Source organism: Athene cunicularia (assembly GCF_003259725.1).
Source record: "Athene cunicularia isolate RWA chromosome 10 unlocalized genomic scaffold, athCun1 chr10_part1, whole genome shotgun sequence".
NCBI classification, from domain to species: Eukaryota; Metazoa; Chordata; class Aves; order Strigiformes; family Strigidae; genus Athene; species Athene cunicularia.
In genome coordinates, this window is record NW_020799112.1 from 14,781,110 (window position 1) to 14,801,409 (window position 20,300).

At 40.6% G+C, this 20,300-nt stretch overlaps 1 protein-coding gene across 12 annotated transcripts in view; it reads left to right on the forward strand.

Moving 5' to 3' along the window:
• The window catches only part of AKAP13 (A-kinase anchoring protein 13), a 217,799-nt gene that overhangs the window by 8,024 nt on the left and 189,475 nt on the right, over positions 1–20,300 (forward strand). For all 12 annotated transcript variants that reach the window (XR_003399121.1, XM_026855851.1, XM_026855855.1 and 9 more), the window contains one exon: positions 11,442–11,496. The gene's annotated coding sequence lies outside the window, so the exon portion shown is untranslated. Of the gene's footprint in view, positions 1–11,441; positions 11,497–20,300 lie in introns of those variants that run through there.

Consider the following 20,300-nt stretch of genomic DNA (forward strand, 5'->3'; position numbering starts at 1 on the left):
TAATTTGTAAAATCTGCCAGCTTTTACTAAAAGCCTAGTCTCATCAGTGCTTCTGATATTAATTAAAAAAGAATAATACTGTTTGCATAAATACCTGTGTATGGGCTTGTGATATTTTGGTGCCAGGAGAAACTTAGGCCATTTTGAAGGGAGCATGCTTTAATTCCTCTTAAATTTTGTCTTTGGGAATGCTACATCACTTGGTGTTTACATTGAAAGAGAGAAATTGTTTTCTTCATAGGAATATTTTTGTCTCTTAAAAAAAGGCTGGATAGCTTGAGGATGAAGAAAACTTGGTTTAGTGTTTGGTGGAAGTCGAAATGAGTAGCAGGGAGTAGCTTGTTGTGTTAGTGTGGCCGTGGTACGCAGCAGAGCAACGTTTTGAACCCCTGCACAAGACATGTAAAACTGTCTAGCTGCGACTGTTGTCACTTCTGGCCAGTTGGCAAAAAGAAATAATTCCTGTGATGGAGAGAAGAGCTGTTGGGATGCTGCTAGAGGAGAGCCTAGCAGCAATGGGGAATTTGGGAAGATGCCCGAGCTAGGGAATGCACTGACGAGCTCTGGGAGTGTGCCTTCCAGCCAGGGAGAGTTGTGGGGTGGCGATGGCATGGACCACCCTGCATGTTGGGAACTCACTGTCACCTCTGCTTCTTGCTCAGCTTCAGCATTAGCAAGCCATTCCTCATTCAAGAGCAGACTTTTGGATGTGTCCTGGGCAGTAGGCAGCATACTGTGAAGATACAGGAGTAACCCTGTTTGTTAACTTCTCCTTGAAGTTAGCAAACTTCAATTCACTGTGTAGTTCAGGATGCTCATGTGCCGTGATGTGCCAGGCCTGGTGTCGTTGCCTTGGCTGGTGGTCAGTGTCCTTGCCTGCAAAGGAGCACAGGCTGGATGAGAACAGACACTGATTTTTGTTTGCCTCTTTACATTATCTGTCAACTCCTCATTGTCTGTTATTCAGAAGATAAATCTTCCCTGATATGTCCAACCCAGAAAAGTACTTATATATCCAGCAGCCAGGAAATCGAATAAGTCCTGATCTATTCTTAATTTCTTGTGTTTCCTGTGGTTTATTGTTTATGTTACCAGCCCTGATATTTACATACTTTTGAATGAGCTTTTCTTTTTTTGGAAGATACTGCTTTGTTCATATGCCTTGCAGAACAGGTTCTGCCATTTTTTTTTTCTAATAACCGAACAACTTACTTTCTCAAAGGAGAAAGAAGAAAAAAAAAAAAAAAAGGAAACACCAAAGGGAGGTATCTAATAATAGAATTATTTTTTGCTGATGATATGCTAAGACTAATTCTAAACTTTCGTCTACCCTTCCAAATGTCCTTAGGCTCTTTGAGAGCTTTGTAAAACTTTTTGCATATCAAATGATGTGCTTATGGGTGCTTTATCTGAATAGCAGATGCATTTACAGTTGGCGTTTTAAATGCAAAGGTGCTTTTATGAAAATGCTCGTAAGAACAAAGTTGTATTTCCCACTAAAACCCCAGAGAGTTAGCAGGGCAAGTCAGTGGACTCTGCAGTGTTAGTGTTCAAAAGTAGTGCTGGTGAATGTTGTCCAGCTATGTGTCTCTGGAAACTGATGTAGTCTTCTGTGAAGTAAGGAAGATTTCACAGTTATGTTCCCTGCCTTTCTTTTGGGTGTGTAGGAGAGACAGAGCTGATGTTCTGGAGATCTGTCCCTTGGTATGTCAACTGGCCTTCTTTTCCGTGGATATTTGGTTTCCTCTATTTGAAATTGCCAATTTATTTTAAAAAATGTGGTCTCCAAAGGTGTGATCTGCCTTTATTTGCAGGTATTACTGTTACATGTTGATTTTCCAGCTACCATTCAAACATGTATTTCTTTTAAGAAGTAAGGCAGAACTTTAGGGTGTTATTTTTTTTTCCCCTTTTAATTCTGTTCTCCCTGCCATGAAATAAAACCTATTTGCACATTGATGAATGGTGGCTAGGAAGCCTGTCTGGTTCTGCAACTGGATCCATAAATAGCATTAGTGTCTGGTTTACTTCAGGAAGGTGTCCCGTTGTGGTGGTGGTGGGAGGGGAGCCTTGCACTCACTCACTCACAGTAAAGTTGCCCTGTCTGGGCAACGTTCACCAGCACGACACTTTAAAAGAAACATGATACAGAGTGTGTAGCTTAAATATTTGAAGTATAGAACCCCTTTAAAAGCTCAAGCAAATACTGACTTCCATAGAAAAGGAATTATAGTGACCTTTTTTCTTCTCTATACCTCTGCTGTGAGCTCAGAAAGGACTTTGTGGATCACAAAGCTGGTATGAAAAAATGCTTTCTCCCTCACCCTTCCTATCCCTTCCCGCAGGGACCACCTCAGGACAGGCGGAGCGTGTCATCGCATGAGGTCTGTGTATAACGCTCTGGTGTGTTCAGGTGAATGGGATGGTGCTTGGAATAGCTGTTCTAGTTGCTGGACTGGATCTGGCAGCCAATTCTCAAACCTGTTGGGTCTCAGGACTGAGGTTTGGATGAATGCCTTTGAAACGCATGCTCCCAACCATTTGTGAGGATATTTTTTGAGCCAAGAGTGCCAGGTTTGGTCTTCGGAGTGTTTAGTTTGTGGCACGGTTGCTAAATGAGAAACTGTCCTCTCTGCTAGATTAAAAAGCAGTTTATTCTAGAAAGCAGAAGGAGAAAGTTCAGGTAGTTCAGGGACCACATGGTTAACCATCCCTGATGCCCCAGAAGCAAGTCTAGGCACACTCCTCTTTCAAAATGGCAATGGCAGGTAATTAGCCTGGGGGAGTCCTGCCGGTGGAGGGACAAGGTTGGGATGCTGATGTCCTGTATCATGATAGTGAGCAAAATGAAACAAGGCAAAGTTTCAGAATTGGAATAAAAAACCTTTTATTTTTTGCCCCCTTAATGAAGGCAGTGGTGAAACACTCCCCTGCTGTGCTGTATTTTCCTTTTTTAAACTGCTTGTGGCATGGTTATTACTGAATGTTGTGAAATGTAAATAACACCAAGGTAGTGAACTCGGCATTCCTGGCTCCTTGGCAGTGTTCATGAATGGAAACATCTGTCTGAGTCCTCTCCGGTTCGCTTCCCTCACACAGCTGCCCACTTTAAGCATGGCTCGTTTCAGGGCCATATGTGGTGCTGAGTCCTGGAAACCTTAAATTTTGCATGTGTACCCCACACAAAATGGAGGAAAATCTAGAGGCTAAAATGTGTAATGATTTTTTTTTTTCCCCTTCGTGAGGATTTTAGTGCAAGTCATTAAAATATCTGGTGTCACTTGTGCCAGCCTGCAACTGCAAGATGTGATGCAGGATAGACCTGATCTTGTGCTCTTGGCAGAGTCCGGCTCTTCTCTTGGTCCGTGCATCTTGCTTGGATTTCACTCTCAAATCACAACCCCCCGCTTGGCAAACACATAACTATTCCCTGTCTCTCTTATTCAGATTATACAAATAGACTCTGACAGGGTGTAAGCTTCACTTGAAAGGACGTGTTGGTTTGCAGGCTTGGAGATGGGTGATAAGAGTTGAACTGCTTTTACGTGAAACCACCTCTTAAAGAGGAGTGAGAATGAAGGGAACGACACAAAACTGTGATAGCAAGTGCAGAAAGGAGGGTAGGAAAGTACCCTGATAATTCACTCTTTTCTTGACCCTGGGTGGGAGTTCTCATTAGCTTTTTACTAAAAAAATTTTAGTATTAGCATTTAAAAAAACCCCAACCCAAACAAAAACCATACGAACCCCACAAAACCTAAGAAACCATGCAGATAATGCAGGAAGTACGTAACGAGCATGTCATGATTGAGAGAGATAGTAACCTGGGCTTTGGTGCTTTAGGTTCGCTACAGGATGTAAATACCGCTTATGCTGACATGGGTGAGTGTTGTGGACCAGCAGCACTGACAATTTTGACTCAAACAGATTTTGTAAATTTTAGACAGTGCTTTAAAATCTTTTTCATTTAAACTACACAAATTATTATGTCATGTTAGTGGAAGTCAATATTGAGATGTCTTTACAAGGTGTTTACTTTGTTCGCAGTTTTAATCAAAAATTGGGAAAAAAGGAGGGGAGAGGGAACAGGATGCTTCTGTTACTTTTTAAAGGTAGAAATATCAACTATTTTCCTCTCTTTTCCCACTCCTGGTGTGTTTGGTGAAAGAGAAATATCAGTGTTTCAAGAGATCAAAAATCTGTCTAGTACACAGCATCAGTTTAAAGTGAGACTGCATGGCCAGGTTTTGACGGGTTAGGAACATATTAGTTGAATTAATACAACTGACTGTGATGAGTTCATGAAAATGCTTTTGCTTGTTTGTAAAGCTTTCAGTGAGTTTTCTTTTGCTGTCAATATGTGAAAAATGATTTCTCTAACCTTAACTGTGCTAGCCAGGGAGTAATTCTGCATGCAGTATATCCAGTTCTGAAGAAAAGTGGGTTATTCTTATCATAAATTACATATTTGGAGTTAACTAAGATTAAAATTATAGTGAAGATGGGCTAATAAGGGTTTTACTCTGCTTAGGAATTTGACTTAAAGCCTGCATTGGAGTCTGAAGTTGAATTTGAGCTGCCATTTCAGATTAAGAGTAAAATGCCTCCCTGTCTTGATTGGACTAAGCTAATGCAGAGTTCTAGCTGAATTAATTTTTTTCTCCTTTTCATTGGACAGATTCATAAAGAATTATTCTGATGATTTTGTTTTCCCTCTTGAGTCATTCCAAAAATTAATGCTAAGCATCATTGCATAATGGAGGGGGGGTTGTTTCTGCTATCTCTCTAGTGCTTCTTCAGGATTTCCAGCCCTGTAAATAATTGCTCAAGGCAAAGGTACACTAATATTATTTGATGAACAGGAAGTCTACAAATAGCCGTGATATTTTGCCATAATTACATTTGCAGTGATGCAGGTGTTTAGTCTTAGCCCTAGTCAGGAAAACCAGTGCTTCAAATAGAGAGATTTGTAAGAAGATGCAGATAAGGAGGTGAAGTGTAGGTTTGAAGGAAAGTACAGCAGCAAAGTTGAATTTAAGTTTTTTTTTTTTAAGAGGAAAAAAGATTTCAGGAGGTGTCTTGCTGATGGCATTGCTGCTATGGCTGGGTTTTGTAACAGCAAAACTATGTGAATTCCCATTTCTTCAGAAATTACAAGATACCTTCCTTAACATTTTTTTCTCTTTCTTTGATGGGTTATGGTGGTCTTAGATTGATGTGCTGCTGGTTCTGCTCAGGGAAGGCTCCCACTGTTGTCCCAGGGCTTGGTGGTATTCGTTAATGTGGTAGTTTTGGCTCACACTTCTCGCCTCCAAACCTCTCCTTAGCTTGTGTGATCCAAAAGCCCTTTTCTTGGTTGTGCTGGTGAACGGAGCAGCTATGTGCTCACCCTTGAGCAGCTGGTTAGGTGACATCCCACGTCTTCTCCAGACAGTGAGAGTGTTAAAACACTTAATTAATACTTAGCTTGAGCGCTCTCAGTGAGGTGGCTAAAGGAAATGAAATACTGTCATTAAAGTAGTGCTGTCAGAAGTGCCTGAAACCAGCTATATTGAGAGACTGACTCATCCTGCCCTTGCTCGGGGAGCATGGCTGGATGTAGTGGGAGGGTATCCTATTTTTTTTTCACAACTTTATGACCTTGTATCACCAGCCCATGAGTTTATTTGGGAACAGACTGATTCAGGAGAGGGGATGATATGCAAACGGGAATGTTTCTGTGGGTGATGCTCATAGCTGAAATTGTCTACGACTAGTTATTTTGAGAGGAAATCTTGGCTCATGTTCATCGAACTGAACTACCAAGAGCACCCTGTGATGTGGAAGAGAAAGGGATGGGGGAAAAGGGAGGCAGGTGGTGAGAGGTTATGTGTATCGGATATGGAGCACCACTTACATTATCTCTTCAAAGTCCTCTGCTTTTCCTCTCTCTAGAGATGGTCATTATTCCAAGTGGGCTTGGAGATTTGTGGGGAAAAAAAAAAAAAAAGCTTGGTATGTATGCAAGGAGCAAATATGCAGGAAATTGCTATGCTGTATGTCAGCTTAGTATGAAAGTTTATAACAGAGATGCACGGTGATGTCACCAGTAGAGTTTGGCTCTGAAGCTTTGGGGGGCATAGCAAAATACTTGTGTGCCAGCCCATGTGGGCTGGTATAAAAATAAATAAATGGAAAGTATTGTCCCAATCTTGCTTAGTACTGTTCTGAAGCGCTTCTCTCAATTTTGGATGTTCTTGAAGAAATTGCTCTTTCTTAGCATTAAAAAGCAGTACTTAAGTTATTTAGACAGAAATGGTGTTGCCTCTCCAGAAAGGAATATGAGTATAAATATTCAAAGTGTCCAGTTAATCCAGCAGGATTGTGAACCAATGCATGATACTGTGCCTGAGTGCATTTACAACTGTAATTATGAATGACTTGGGCTGTCAGGCAGAGCGATAGCTTCAGTACTGCCTTCTGGTTATAAATACAGCGTCTTCTCTACTATTCTTTAAAGACTCCTTTGGAAGCCTGATTTAATAGTGGAGCTGAGTGAATAATTCAAAAACTTTTTATCAAGTACTTGTTTAAATTCTTAAATGAGCTCACCATAACCTTTTTATGCACCCCTCCTGCATGTGTCATACAAATACTAGAATAATTGAGTTTTACTAGCGCAAATGTTTCTGTGAAGCAAATTTTTAGAGCTTGATGTATGACTGTTTATGGAAAGGGGAATGTTAAAATCTCACACACCAGTGTCTATGCCAGAAAGTTGTGCTTGCTTAGTTAGGAAGAAGGTGGGGGACAGGACCCTCGGCTTCGTTTGAGCAATGCTAACAAAGCTCATTTGTCAGATTAACTCGAATAGTTTAAAAACTGAACACGTGTATTTAAAGCAATTTCAGATGTATCTCTCTTCCAAGCTATTCTACAAACAGTAGCAGTACTTACTTTAAAATATTTGCTTTTTTCAGATAAGTACTATTTCTGACTCTTTCCTTTTCTCCCCGCTTTAAATGAGATGAAGCAGCACATTCAGAATGCATCTGCTTAACATCACTGGGTAGCTTAACATAGGGATGCAGAATAGAGAAAATCCATAGTCATCTTGCAGGTTTGGTCTTCCCTTGTCTTGAAGTCCAGTTCAGGTTGGAGGAGAGCCTTGCAGAAAGACTATTTGAGTGAATTTAGCATGGCTACTCACATGAATTAATGTTTGCAGACTTACTGGTGAAAGCTCATTAGTGTTAAGTCACTTTTGAGTACTGATGGTCTTTGCAGGGCTTTTATTTGCCTTTTAACAGCATGTCTTAGAGAATTGGCATTCATTCGGCTTTTGCTTCTGAAGAGAACTGGAAGACTTAAAAATTGAAAGCCAGCTCAAGAAGCAGGGGTTGAGGATTAGGTAAGCAGCTGGGTGATGCTGTATTCTCAGAGGAAAATCGTTGCTTAATTGGTTACAAGAATTTAGTAGAGTCTGTTTGTTCTGTTTGCACACAAACCTTCTCCTGTGCATGTTCTGGCAGCCCTGTAACTTCTCTGGCACTGCTAAGTGTGTGCTGCAGCTTCCCTCAGAGGATGAGATGGAAAACCCGTGCTCTTTCAATGCATCACGAGTTTGCAAAGTCTGAATTGCATCTGTGGGGTTTACTCTCTGAATTTTGGATTTCTTTCCCGACTTTCATTTCTGAGCTCTGCTGAAACCTTCTCTATCAGTCTAAACACGGTCACTGCCGAACTGCCCAGGAACATGCTGAACTCCAGCCACTGGTAAGCATCTGTGCCACATGCCCCTTGCAATGTATGCAGAAATCTGGAATTGCAGGCTTGTGTGGTGAAGCAGATTCTTGATGTGACAAAGAAACTACTATTGAAAGCTTCCATCGCCTTCAGTCGCAGATATTCCAACTTAGTACAGAAGCTAGAAACTAGTCATCTGTGTATCCATAGCCAGGCCTGTGAAGGAGGGAGGGAAAATCTAACCTGGTCTTTAGAAGTAGGAACTTCTGGTTTTAGGGGTTATAAAAACCCAAAACCCCACAACGAAAGCAAATCCCAAGCCCCAACATCATCACAACAACCACCCTTGAGCTTGCAGAAGCTGGTCAGTGAAAAGTAAGAGCCAGATAAATCTGTTCTTTTTTTGGCTTTCCTGAAACTGTCATGTGTGTAAAGTCATATTTTTAACTGAACGGAATTAGTTGCATCCAACTCCGTAACAGTGGGCATTGGCCTGTTGTTGTGGCTGTCTTCTAGTGTGTCAACTTGGAGTGGAAGGCTGGGCAGATTTAGTCTGACTCCCTCACATCAGCTGTAGCATCCGGAGCGGTTGGGTCTTTATCAAGCTGAAAAGAGTTGACCAAGGAACATACAGTCTGTGCCTCTTCCTTGCCTTGCAGTGCAGTAATAGTGGCTCTAACTTGCCAGTGCGGGTTCCTCAGACTTGAAAACAAATGAGAAGTTTTGAGTGCACTTTCTTCACTTTTTAAAAAATTCAACATTGGTGCAACGAGTTGTTTTGTGACAAGGAAGACCTAGCAATCTTTCAAAATGTGCAAGAACAAGCAGGCTGCGTCTTGTCATCTCATTATGACATTCCCACTGTAGGAAACACCCTTTGTGCTTTGATAAACATGTCCTTATTAATAGTGCTGAACTGCAAATTAACATGTACAATTGCTTTTGTGCATTGTAGATTTACAACAGTATGTCGTCTCTTCAGATATTGTGTGGCAAAGCATGTGTGAAGATATGTGAGCAATATTACCTTTATTTACTGTGTGGGGAATCTGAGACTTGGCAGCTTTTTCTGAAATACCCACTAAATCTGAGCATTTGCCAAGTAAACTGCTGTAGTTTACGATTGAAGTTGGTGATTGCAACAGGCAAGATCTCCATTGCAGTACAAAGTGGAGAGAGTGAGTGCCAGCTGAGCTTTGCCTTAAGTGATGTGTGTGAAGAGATGCAGGCTGGTGGCAGAATAGAAAGCAACTGTTGTCTCCTGCTTCCCTAATTTTCTGCTTGATCACTGAGAAGAAATTACGTGACCACTGAGCAAACTGGAGTGTCTGCACAGTTTGTGCTTGAAGCTTTGTCTAGAGTTAATAATAACCTAAAGGAGAAACTGGATCAAAATAAGCTCTGGATTTTGTTGTAGCTCTTTGCTTTTTGGTTGCATATTGGTATGCTACAAAGCAAGAGGTAATTTGGCAGCCATGTCCCTATTTATATAAGTACCTTTGATGCATCACACTCCACGTGATGACCCGTGGACCACCTCTGTTGGGTCTTTATGCCATTCTAGATTGGGTTATTCCCGCTTTCTGCCTGTTAGAGATTTGTACTCCATCCCTGTCTGATTCAAACTGGTGCCTGTTCAGAAATGCATCATCTTGTCTTTCAAGTCTTCCTGTCCATTTAATAATGTGTTGAAAAACACTTTATTATTTTTGTTTGTATTGATCTCATTTACTATTGTCAGAGGGGAAGACAGTTAATGACTTGACATGTATTTGGACTGGATGGAGGAATGATGAATTATAGTTGAGTTGTGTTCTTTCTTTTAAAGCTGCGTACTATTTTCTGCTGTGGTTGTTTCGATTCATGTTTATTTTGCTAGTTCGTTTGGAGAAGAATAGTCTGGGAGAGGGGAAGGAAGAGGCAGGGTTTATCCCTGCAACCATCATTGTTAGCCCTAACTTTTGGTAGAGCTGTGCTGCTTTGGCTCGACTTTTTTAAACTTGAGAAATGTGTTTTTGTTTGTATTTCCATCTTATTACATTTTCAAACTATTTTAACTGTACCAGATTGTTTGAACATTAATAGGGAGAATGTTTTTCAGTCTTGATAGAGTTTCCAGGCAGCTTTTCATCTGCCAAGTACTATACCAGGCTTTGTGGTGGGGTTTTGCTTGGTTAGCTCTAAGAATCTGCAAGGCAACTGTTCAAAATTGCTGACACATGTTAAGTAATGTGGAAATTGCCATCCTACTCCATTGAAGTCTGAGTGCTCACGTCGGCAGTAAGAAGAAGATCTGAACCTGAAAATAATATGTGAACTGTCTTAATCTGGGAGAGCATTTCTAGGCATTGTCTTCCCTCTGACTTTGGCTAGTTTATCCTTTCGGTCTTGGGTATTGTTCTTTTTTGAGAGAAAAAAAAAATATTTGCCTAGTCTCTTAAAACATCCTATTCTTGCCTCATCCATATATTTTTAAATTATTCAACCACATGTCCATATTTGGTGATGCTCAGTTCTGTAGCTGAATATTAGGAGAGGTAATGCCTAGTTCTAACAGTAATGCTATTGGTTTATGCCTATTAATAAGAATCCATCATCTTCTACCTCTCTCCTCCAAACCTTCACTTTTCAGCTTTGGGGCAGCTGTAATCAGCCTGTACAACTTCCCTTCCTCCTCTCATGAATAAATCCAGCTACCTTATCTTCTCTATCAGAAAGTCTTCCCTGGTTTTAACAGCCTCTCGAGAAGCGTATAAAAGGGGCTTTCACTGGCTGACAGGAAGCGAAATGAATAGAGGAACTTTTGATAATGCCCTGTCTGTCTGAGCAGAGGATCAACCCGACTAAATTGTACCAGATTAGTGAATGATAGGGCTTCAGCTGGGGCCAGAATTATAAGTTTTTAGTCCTGGAACAAGCAATGATTCTTTCTTAAACAGTGATAAACTCCCTCGTTGATTTGGAGACTTGCAGTCATCCATATTCAGTTAGTTTGGGTGGGTTTGGTTTTGTGTTTTTTGTTTTTTTTTTTTTTCTTTAGTCTGTATTCATGACTCTTAACAAGACTTGAGGGGTTTTTTTTGGTAGTGGTGATTTTTGATAAGACCTGTTGTGTCTACATGCCATTTCTGTCAGTTAATTTGGATTTTTATACCCATAATGAAGTCTGGTATATCACAATTTTCTTAATGTTGATTCATGTTGTGCTTCCTCACAGTCTTTTGCAATTAGCCCTGGGGTGGTTTGGATTTTTTTTTTTTTTTAATAAGCAATACTTTTGGTACCTGCAACCTTCAGCCTTAGGTGGGTTTGAGTAGTGACTCCTTGCTTCCCACCCCACTTGGTCCAAACTTTCTGATAATCTAGCTCGACAGGAGGGACAAATGACTGAAAATCTAAATGGGACAGCTTAGCTAATTGCCTTAGGCCTGACATGTCTGCTGGATAATGCTAGTTTTATTGCAGTCCAACATGAGTGACATTTGAGGAAATGCACTGGTATAATACTGGCAACAGCAGTGGAAAATCTGCCCTATTGTTTCTGGTATGTTTGCTGTCTGAGGAGCACCTTTTAGTTACAAATAACTGTCTGAAATGCAGCTGATGGAGTGAATGTACTTTTCTTTCTATAAATCACTGACTTTTCATGTGCCCCCCAAAAAAGGGTAAGAGCGTTCCTATTTACTAAAATTTTGCCTTTTCCTCTGTGTTTTCAGGCCTTTTTTCTTGGATTTTAGTACTGGAAAACTCTCTAATGACAACTTCACTTAGGTAAGTGAAAAAAGATTTTTTTTTTTTTTTTGTGGGTTTTTTAGAATCACTTCCCCTATCTTAACTTCTTCTGCATGTTGTGTTGTAACTGTGAGCTGCCAGCCAGCTGTGCTGCGTGTGCTGTGGTTAAGGCTAGAAAGATGCAGTAAACAAAAGTAGGAATAATGGCTGTAGGATGGCATAAGGACCTAATTTATTAATTTAATCAAATAAAATGGACATAGTGCAGAATAATGAAATACAGCTTTCGTCTGCATATTGCTGCATAATCTCACCAATTTCTATTTTATTTTTTTTTCAAGAGATGATCTGCATTTTTTTTTTTTTCTAGAAAGTAAAGTTGTTTTGTTGGTATGACTAAGTGTCATTTCATTAGGAAAATGGAGCCTTATTACTTCTGGACCTGTAGCTGTACTCACTCTTCCTCCATCACTTTCTCTTCCCTCTTTCCCTCAACAGTTCTAGGTAGGAGTTTCTGACAGGGAGAACAAATAATAAGAAGCTTGAGAGTTTAATATTTTTTTTTAGCCCAGAAGATGGGAGAACCTCAATAAATTTAACACCCCCTTTTCCATCTCCTGAACCCCATCTGTACTTCCATAATGCTCAATTCAAGCTGATCAGTGATAAATAGGGATTCTTAGCGTTGCAAGCAACTTCTAAATACCTTTGCAAACCCAGTTCCTGTGCTACTACATAGCACAGGGGCGTTCTTCTGAGCCCACATCTGGCCCAGTGGTGTTTTCTGTGATAGGTGGAAGAGCTACATGTGTGGCTGTACCAAATGTACTGTGTTTTCCATTCTCTGTGATAGAGAGAAGATTTGATTGACCTCTGATGCAAGGCAACAGAACAAGTTCATCCCCAGATATGCAGCTAATTTGATACAGTAGTTAGAGTTGCTTGTAATTCTGGATGAGGCCGAATAGTAACTGTAATATTCATGTGGAAATATAGTATCCTAGCATCTGTGCTGACAAAGATAGAAGTGCTGCTGTTCTTTGTAAAGTGTCTGTGAAAGTGTTTTCTTTTTTCCTTGTGTTTTCTGTTGCTGGGTCTGTAGCAGTACCCACCTTCTCTCCCTTTTGATCTCCTTCCAGTGGATGGTCAGTGTGGAAGTTTCTGGCTTTTGTCGCTTGAGGTGATGGACCTCAGTGAAACAAAATTGATAGAGTCTTAAACCAGAAGTCTTCTCCAGTCTGCTTCTCCCTGGCATTTGTCTGTCCTCAGGGAGGACTCCAGGAGAAGTGAATAGGTCTTTAGCCTTAAAACCTCATTTTAGCTAAGTAGAAAACTCCAGAGAGGCTCTTGGGTTCCCTTTAATTTTCCTTTTAGGTAGCTTGTTTGAGTTTATCTATCTGCCCTTCCTTTGCCAAGATACCAAACCCAAGGTATCTTGTGTAGTGTAGCTTTTGTCTTTTCCAGAAATGCACACGAACTGGCTGGTGGCCTCCAAGCTGCGGGGGCTCCACCCAAGGTGGACTTCCCAGTCCTAATAGATGGTCTGCCTGGTGGTTTGCTAAACTGCAAGCAGGAGTAGACTGTAAGATAAAGCAAAGCTGAAACTGGACATGCTGGCATCCTTTGCATTTTACTAATTGAGAGAAAAGGCCTTAGCAGAGATAGCTTGTTGTTTGGGATCCAGCAACTTCGCTCATGAGACATGCTTGCCTGTTGCAGCATCCTTGAAGTTCCCTCACGACTCTCTCCCTCAACTACTACATAGCTTAAGGAGTGACTAATTTGCAGCCTGAGGGTGTATTTATTGATGCGGCTGCCTCTCCAGAGAGAGGAGAGGAGTCTGCAAACCAGGGAAGTGTTTAGGCAGCAGTTTTAAATCCTTTTAACTTTGTGTATTAGACACATCTATGAATATATGCAGACCTAGCTAATAAATAACCCAGGGAATGGTAGTTAAGAGGAAAGGACATAATTAATTCTGTCGTGTACTCTGCTTTAAAGTTGGATCCAGAGCAGTAATGTGTTACGCTGGAAAGGTAAACACTGTCATTATTCCACAACAAAATTCATACAAGGCTGACACTTGCTTTCCTCCTTTTGATTTAATAATTTTTTTTTTGCAATGGTTTGAGTATCTCAGATGGTCTTTGTTTGGTATGGTGTAAGCCTGATGAAGCCCCACCCTTTCCGAAGGGTCATTACTCCTTTATTTGAATTGAGTTTTGTATTAACGCTGCTTTGCTGACACAGAACTGTTCGAGAAGGCTCTTCCTGTATTTGCTGTGGTTGGGGTGCTTGGCTGTAATTCCTGCGATATAGTTTGGAGGGAGGGTATTTCTGGTTCATCAAGTGATCCCTTTTCAGCTCCCCACATTTCAGTGTTGACCCAGGTCAAATGCATGTGCCATGTAAAAGAAAAAATATAATCCTTTTTGTGGAGATGCTGTTAAAAAGCTGATCCAAGTTCCTGTTTATTTGCATCTCTCTTTCCTCCCCCTATACCACAGTGCAGTGAAAAGGTCTGACTGTAGCAAATGCAACTTTCCTTCCTTCCTTTTTTTTTTTTTTTTTTCAGTAGGGAGAGTTGTATGGGGAAATCTATGATTTGCATCTTAAATTGTTTAAAGCTGCTGTGAGAATGATGCCTTTGCTAAAGGTATAGCTGTCATGCTAAAAAGTTATATAAAGCAAGGTAGTTAACTTTCCAGCTTGTGGTGATAACTTATAATAGGAAAAAATGGTAAAGTGATTGCAGTTTGAAGCTCCCTCATTGTTACTCATAACACAGCCTCTCCCCACTCTTTCACACTTCGCATCTTAGCAAATTTCTTGATGTATAGTTACACACACATACACAAAAACAAGCAAAGACTTTATATACCTATTCCTGTCTTGTCCATGATCCGGACAACCCAGCCTGGGTACCAGAAGATCACTTGAGTTTGTATAAACAAAGATGTGTGTATCCAGAGCGGGTTGGTGTGCAACCCTTCAATGCCTCTTCCTGTGGAGTTTTCTTACAAGCTTTGCAGCAGCTCTGGCTCTTCCAGCAGAAGTCTTGGGCAGAAAACACTCATGAAGACACCAGTGGAATAGCTGATGCAGCTCAGCAGCCGCCTCCTAAAATAAATGGTGGAAGGATGCCTGTTTCTCTTAGCAGTATTTTCTTTGGAAGACAAGCATCTCCTCAGTATGTCCTTGGCTCTCTGTCTCCCTAGCAAACTATAGCACTGAATACCCCTTCCACTGTTCTCAGCTCAGTCAGTTTAAAAGTTCCTGGTTAAAAACAGGATGGTAAACTACATTTCTGTGTTCCTTCAGGGTCTGTTGCTTTCGATTGCAGAAAGGTTGCAAAACTCCTAGGAATTTGGGGAGGGAGTCTTTCCTTGATACAGATCCAAAAGAAGTTGCGTGTTGTCAACTTGCACAAGCTCTTTCTTCGAAGTATGACTTATTTTCTTAGGGGGATCTGATAGAAATTTGTTAGCCCTTGGTGGGTGGCACAAAGCACATTGGCTGGAGGGGCTATTGTTTGGTGGTTAATGTGCTGTTTATTTTGCAGCCAGTGATCTTTTTATTTTGCTGAGGCAGATGGAGGGATTCCCAGTTCCACAACCATAACCCTGGGAGAGATTAGTTGGTTTTAGGTTTCACCACTTGGATGATGAGGTTAGCCTGAGACAGAGATGCATCCCTGTGTATGGAAATGGTTTTGGCCCAGATCTTGTCTAGCAATGTTAAGCCTGAGAAAGGACCAAGAGGTCGACTTCAGCTTCTTAAGGAATGCAATATATGTTCATTTTGGCATGTGTGGACTGCCGCTTTTTTGGTTTCAAAAAGGGTATAAAAAATTAGCTACAAGCTCGTGCTATTTGTAAAAAATACTCTAATTAGAGTGACAATTAGCTCTAAAGTAGGCTCTACTTTAGAGCAGCTACATAAATATTTATATCAGTGATACTGAAGCACTAATGATGAAGCGTCCTAGGAGATTTTTTGTAAAGCTACAAAGCAAAGAACATTTCTATCAGTCTCTGCCTCTTAGTATCATTCCTCCACTTTATCTGTCTCCCTGCTACCAAACTAAGCAACGTCTTCAATTGGCAGACACAAGAACTTTTTTTTTTTAATCAATACCGGTCTTAAGTAATTACTCTTCAGTTCTCCTAATACTTGTTACAGAAGTGAGCTCTTTTGCTTCTGTCAGTTAAAGGTCTGACATTTTTGATGGTGCCTAGAAAACTGAAGCTCTGAAACTAGCTAAAATGAACAGAAGCTCGTTTCCTCTTTGCTCACATGGGCACTTACTCACTTCCCCATCTGCTTTGACTTTGAAGATTGCTGAGGTTCTTCCTCTGTCTGACCCACTTGGCATAAGCTAGAGAAGATTATCTTTCTTCAGTAGCCAAGTTTATAGGGCTTCAGCTTATTCGTAAATAATCCTTATGGTTTTGAGCGCTGCCTTTCTCCTTTCCCCTTCAGAGCTGACTTGCTGTTGCTTGTGTACAAATTGGGGAAATGATTTTTCAGGCTAGATATAGGGGAGAGTTGGTGCAGTCGCTAGGCAAGAGGGCATGTAAAGTGAGCTGAGGATATTTCACTAAGTATCTGAGATTTTAAAGTATTGTGCAATTTCTATTTGTGGTCCTAGCACAAAAGAGCATCAACCATAAAGGATACCTTTGCTCTGCTAGTCCCTGTACAAGCACAGTTCAAGAGTACAAAATCAATATGAGACAAAATACAGGACCTGGATATGCAGAAACATCTTTGTAATAATATGTACTTTTTTAACGTACTCGAAAAAGGAGGACAGGGTGATGCTCCATCCTTGCTTTCGTGCTTGAGTACCTGCACCAGTAATTGGTTTGCATTTGTGAATGGTTATTTTAAGGTAGCACTACAACTCTCTTTCATATTTACTGAACATAATTTTTTTTTTTATTCCAAGATGGAAAGTTGCAGTATCGCTGTGTTTAGGCTATTGGGTTACAATTGTGGTATTTGTGCAACTCTTTAGGTAACTACTTCGGGTGTCTCTAAACCATGGAAATGACTTCTGTTCCTATATAGGTGCATGCTATGCAATAAGAGGTTCTGTTGAGTAGCTATCAATAGTAGAAACAGATACAAGTTTTGTAGAATAGATGGTTAATTCTTCTAATCTGACAATCTTAAAATTAATTTTAAGATTATCTGAAACAAAAATCCCAAAACCTTCCTCTGAGTGTTTGTACATCCTAGTCAGGCAAGTCTAACAAACCAATTTACATCTAAGCATTGGGCTCTCTACAGTTACTAAACCTTTGACTTCTGTATGTTTGTAGATACAAATGAATAATAAGAGTAACAGAATAAATGTCTTTGTTTTGGCCTTTCCTTAATAAGGGAGTGGTTGGACAGCCAACACAAATAACATATGAAAGGCTTGAGGTCGTAGTCTTGCTGTCTTTAACCTCTTTTTCCGCATTTCTCATTGCCCGGAGTGAGCTCTGGCAGCTGTTACAGTCCTTTGCTTTTGCCCCAAATGAACCAAGGTGTAAATTCACATCTGCTTTTTCCTAGTAGCTTTGCATCAACCAGGAGTGAATGTATCTCTGGGGTTTTGCTTCCTTTTTTCTTCCTTAACTCTCCCACATCTTCTAGTCATTTTACTGCTGCCAAAGCACAAGATGATTTTTAGTTTTCTTTTACTTTGTTTGTTGGGTCTTGTGGGCACATGACATTTTTGGTGGACTCAGAGGTTCTGCAGACCAGCTTCTCTTGATTTGAACTTTCAGGCCTTGTGATCTGTACGTGGTCCTTCTGGCCTCTTGGTAGCAAAAGATAGCAGCACTTGATGGAAAGATAGGCACTAATTTTGTCCTGCTTTGAACATGTGGGATTCCAAGTATTTCCTATTAGATGTACTACTAGTATAAACAAACTGTTTTGTTTAGTATAAACTAGTCATCCTGATAGGATTGGAGACATCTTATAAAGTAATGCCTATAAATTTAAAAGTAATATTTGTCATTATTTAAATAAACATAAATCAGGATGATATACAAAGAACACAAAAGTTCCCAGCCCAGGGACCTGAAAGACAGACCTACTTGCACATAGACTGTGCACTATTTGTCCATTTCCCTATTAAATGTAAGGCATTGCACACCTAATGAATACCTTTTAAAATTTGTGTCAATGATAGAATGCATGTGTATTGCAGTGGACACAGATTTAAGTTTTACAGTTACAGAGTACACATAGGAGGTATGTAGGATGAATAGATACAAAGAATGGCAGATACCTTGCAGGTCTGGTGCAGCATCTTTGCCTTAGTTGGCTTGGTACAGAGGACTCTAAATTGAAGCCTTAAACTGGAAGGGGTAAAGTACTGGGTAGCATGTTGTAAAAAGTCTTGTAGAATATGAGAGTAGATGAGTAATTCTAAAAACATAATGCTGGAGAGAAGTTTCCATGCAGCTGTTAAATTTCATTGCTGTGTTAATTAGAAAGGAAGAAGCCCCTTTAGTTTTTATGAATTTTTCCAACTTGGTTGAAACTCTTATCACATTAGATGCAACAACAAAATGATCATGCACTTCTCTGGATGCCAGCAGCTTCATAATTCTAAACTTAATTGTATTTTTAGGAATCATTGTTAACTTTTTTAAAAATAAAGCATAAGACATGGAGATGCTGGTGGACATGGGGAGGGATAGAGGAAAAAATATAGTGTTCTTGGTAGTGAGGTGACCTTTGGCTCTCTAGTCTTGTTTACCAAGTAGCTGTTATTTTTCATATATAAAATGTAAAGTTTTACCTATGAGGAACCTCATTTTAGGGGGTGGAGAAGTTCGTAATGCATTCAAGGCCTGAGTTCAGCTCATAATCCAAGAGTGCATTCAGTATTTTCATATTCTGAGGGTATATGAGCTTTTAGTTCATCAGACTTCTAAAAAAAATTTACAAATTTGCAGATGTGTGAGGGACTGGGAGGGGAAGCCCTTGCCTCTAAGTGGTGGTAAAATTTAAAACTCATATGGGTATGGCTCTGATCAACATCCATTTCAACGTTCCCATAAAAAGCTTATGACTTAAAAAAAAAAAAAAAAAAAAAAAAGCTCTGTATACAACATGTTTTATTAATGTTGAAGGAGTAATGTTGCTGTATTTCAGTGTCGTGCCACTGCACAGAATAAGTTCAGTTTGGCTCTTGCAGACTTTGGCTTTTCCCCTGAATAAAACAAGGTGTGACTTCACATCTGCTTTTTCCTAGTAGCCTTGTATTAATCAGGAGTGTACATAGCTTCAAGTTGTGGGTAGGTTTCCTCCTTTTTCTTCCTTAATTCTTCTGTGTTGCAGAGTGAATTCATGATTCTTGACCCTCAGCTGGTACTGTAAAGTGTATTCGTGTAAACTTTGATGTTAAGCATCACATCCCACTTGCAGTGATGACTTTTTGCCTCCTTTTAAGCTATATGTAAAGGTGAATTTGAAATTAGGCAGCTGAGAAAGAAGTAGTCTGTTAAAACTTGGCAAATGTGGTTGACCTAATAAAAGCAATTTAAAAAAAATAAAATTAAGGGAAATCAGTGTTGTAAAACATGAACTTTAAGATGAAATTGGTGAAAGAAATTTGTGCAGCCAAAATGCTAGAGAAGGCAGATAAGATAATTCAAGCACAAAATCACAGTTTACAACCACATATTGGTATTACTTGGTAAGATTACCTCTGCGTTGGGCTTGGCTGGGGATCAACGAACTGTTTAGGGAAATGGCTGGAGTGGGATCACTTGTGGTGTGCAAGGCATCGGGTCACGCACTGAAACAGGAGTCTGAATTCAAATACTGAACACTGGCCTCTTTTAGTGCTGTGCAGACTGGCTGTAGGACACAGCCTGGGTTCTTTGAGACTTTTCAGAAGTGTGGGTATGTGACTTCTTAAAAGTAGCTTTTGCTCCCTGAGTTATCATACTGTTAAATATTAAGTGAGAAAGCTATTTCTCCATCTTATGCTTCTGATTTGCGGGTACTGTTGCTTAATTAATATTTATGAAGCACTTGGAGCATTTTAAAAGTGCTGTAGGATTGTAAAATATTACTGCATTTGCGTGTGCATGCTGTTAAGCATGGAGATTTCCAGGTCCTGCTGCGCATGCGCTTGGTTGAGTCACGCAGGTTCTCCCTGACCCAGTTTTCTCTTTGTTTGCTCACTCTTCCCATTTGACCCAAGCCATCAATTCGTTCCTTGTCCTTCTCCCTGCCATGGGTTTGTCGGTCTGTCCGTCAAGGATCAGGCAGTTCTGTTCCTTTCTTCATCTCTGCAAGTATTCAAGGTCAGGGTGGATAAGGCTTTGAGCAACCTGATCTGGTTATAAATGTCCCTGCCCATGGCAGGGGGGTTGGACTAGGTGATCTTTAAAGGTCCCTTATAACCAAAACCATTCTGTGATCTCCTCCATAGAAGCCCCTTTGAAGCTAACAGTGGTTCTTACCTCCCTTTGCCCTGTTCCAGGGGTGCCCATGGACACCTTGACCCTCTTCCCCATGCCCATGAGGTTAGGCATTGGTTCTTGGCAGCAAGTCAAATATTTCGTCCTCCAGTTCCTCCTTTGTCTCTCACACAGGCCCTGCACAGAGGTTTGGCAGTTGCTCTTTAGGGAAACCATTTGGTCTTTTGATTTGCTTCCCCAGGAAGGAGTTGTGTGAGCCTTAGCTGCTTTCTTCCCCATGGTGGGCACGGAGATCCTTAGAGCTGGAGAAGAGTTCAAGGGCAGCAGCTGGATCTGGACTGAGGCTGCGGATAGATGTGCATGTGGCTCAAGGCTGCAAGCCAAAAGTGTTTTGGTGCTGCCTGT